Genomic DNA, 2,737 nt, shown 5'->3' with positions numbered 1-2,737 from the left:
GCCATGTTGGCCAGGATGGTCTTGATCTCTTGACCTTGTGATTAAGTGCTGGGTGTGAGCCACCGTGCCAGGCCAACGTGGCAACTTTCTTTAATGTGAGTTAAATTCAAGATGCCCTAACCAAGAAAGCATGGTACCTTCTTCACTAGTTAATGACTCTTAATTATGTTCTTTCACTTAATTTGAATAACTTTGGCCTGAGTCTATGGTAGTCAGGTTTGCATTTAGACTTTCACAAGAAACTGATCATAAGTTGATTCATCCTGTTAATCAATTGGTGGGCTTACCCTGAGAAAATTCAACAGCTCAAGGCTCTAATTGTATGTCTACTCTGTTAAATGATGTGTGTGTGCTTTTTTTTTTATTTTTTTTTTAAAGATGAACTCTCACTCTGTCTCCCTGGCTGGAGTGCAGTGGCATGCTCTTGGCTCACTGTAAACTCCACTTCCCAGGTTCAAGCTGTTCTTTTGCCTTAGCCCCCCAAGTAGTTGTGATTACAGGCTCCTGCCACTATGCCCAGCTAATTTTTTTTTTTTTTTTGGTAGAGATGTTCCACCATGTTGGCAAGGCTAGTCTTGAACTCCTGACCTCATGATTTGCCTGCTTCGTTATCCGAAAGTGCTGGGATTACACATGTGAGCCACTAAGCCCAGCCGATGTGTGAGCTTTTTAAAATTCCCCCTTTATAGAAAACTCCCTATCAGCCAGAAACAGATGGGCTGTTGGAGTACTTTAATCAAACACCCAAAAAGATGCTAAGAAAATCATCATCACTGAACCACAACATTGGAATAAATTGATATCTTTTGTCTATCCTGACTATTGGGATGTTAATCAATCATCAACAGACTTGTCTCTGAAATTCACAATGAGAGAGTTTCCAATTAGGGCAAACCAGCAAACACAAACTAGCCTAAGTGATGACAAGCATCTTAATGATGTCAGCCAGATGAAAAGACAGAATAATATTCTCAGGCAGATCAACAGAGCCCAATTTTCAATAGAGAAGAAATAGAGATGGACACTTAAATTTCTCCTATCTTGTGTTAGTTAAAATCCTCATCCAATATTCATTATCATGTTAAATTTCAGCCTGTAGCTTATCTTTGTCATTCTCTGTTTCCTAATCTTTAATATCTATGGGTGTTTGAAAGGATGAAAATGTAATAGCATACTATTAAAATTATCTTACTTCATATAAAGCATTGTATAAGTTAACACATTATTATTATTGCTATTTTCATTAATGAGGCTTCAGGATTTAGAGTGGGCTTTTTTTTTTTTTAATGCCATTTAACTTCTAAAAATGAAGTTTTTGATGATTAAGTGAAATTTTTAACCTTTCTTAAGGATCAGATATAAGGATGTTAAATAATCTTTCATGAATAGGGAGTGATGTTTTAATGAATGTCCTTTCTCAGTACAACCTTTGCACTTCGATTTTTTCCTTCAATATCAGCTGAAACTCAGCTAAATTATGCTAAACTCTATGAATTACCCTGAATGGGAATTAACATGAAATTAAAATACAGATGTAAAGAAATACGTCTATTTGTTTCACTTAGTTCAAAGGACTAATATTTCTTTGTGAGTTAAAGACATAATTAGTAAGTTAATTGTAACTTCCTATTCCTTAGTTTATAAATGTGGTATAGTTACTTCCTGCATTTTAACGTTATGTTCTTCTCTTGCAAACAATGTTTTCCATTTTTGACAATGCTAAAAATTTTGCAGTAAAGAAAGCTTTCCATTAGACATCACCAATTGCTAAAAACGACCAGAGGAAAACACTAATAGAAGGAGTGAAATATAAACGAGGCATAGTGATGATCACATAATAAAGCCATTGGAAAAGTTCGCTTAAAATTGATATGAATGGCATAACATTGAAGGATCAAATCAGAAACTCGATCATAAATTCATTATATTCAGTGTTTGAGTTGATTTAACAAAATATCATAAGCTGGGTGCTCTTAAACAACAGAAATTTATTTCTTATACTTCTAGAGTCTGGGAAGTCCAAGATCAAGGAACCAACAGATTCAGTGTCTGGTGAGGACCTGCTTCCACATAGAGGGAGGCTTCTCAATGTGTCTTCACATGGCAGAGGAGGAAAGGAAGCTCTCTGAGGCTGCCATTTATGAGGGTTCTACCCTCATAACCGCATCACTTCCCAAAGGCCTCACCCCCTAATAACATCACTTACATGATTAGGTTTTAACATATGAGTATTGGAAAAACACAAACATTCGGACTATAGTATGAACCATATGTTATGTAGCAAAAAGGCAAATAAAAATAAATAGTCATGCATCCCTTAGTGATGGGGATATGTTCTGAGAAATGTATTATTAGGTGATTTTGTGGTTGCTCCAACATAGAGTACCTTACAAACCTAGATGCTATAGCCTACTACTCTTATATACGTAGGCTGCATGGTATAGCCTACGCTCTTAGGCTACACCTCTGTACAGCATGTCACTACACTGGTAACACAGGCAATTTTAACACATGGTAGTATTTGTGTAAACATAAAAATGGTACAGTAAAAATACAATATTATAATTTTATGAGACCATAGTCATATGTGCAGTTTGTCATTGATAGAAACATCATTATGTGGCCCATGTATATGAGGCAAACCTTATACTTGCTTAGTTGTGTCCTTGCCCCCTTTACCTGGGCCAGGGATCCAGCTGACCAAGATTTATCTGTGGTGAGGTCAGGGTGGAGGACC

This window comes from Sapajus apella, unplaced genomic scaffold (genome assembly GCF_009761245.1).
Source record: "Sapajus apella isolate SASKATOON/1434 unplaced genomic scaffold, GSC_monkey_1.0 scaffold52, whole genome shotgun sequence".
Lineage (NCBI taxonomy): Eukaryota > Metazoa > Chordata > Mammalia > Primates > Cebidae > Sapajus > Sapajus apella.
The sequence above is the reverse complement of the archived record's forward strand: the minus strand, read 5'-3'. Positions refer to the sequence as shown.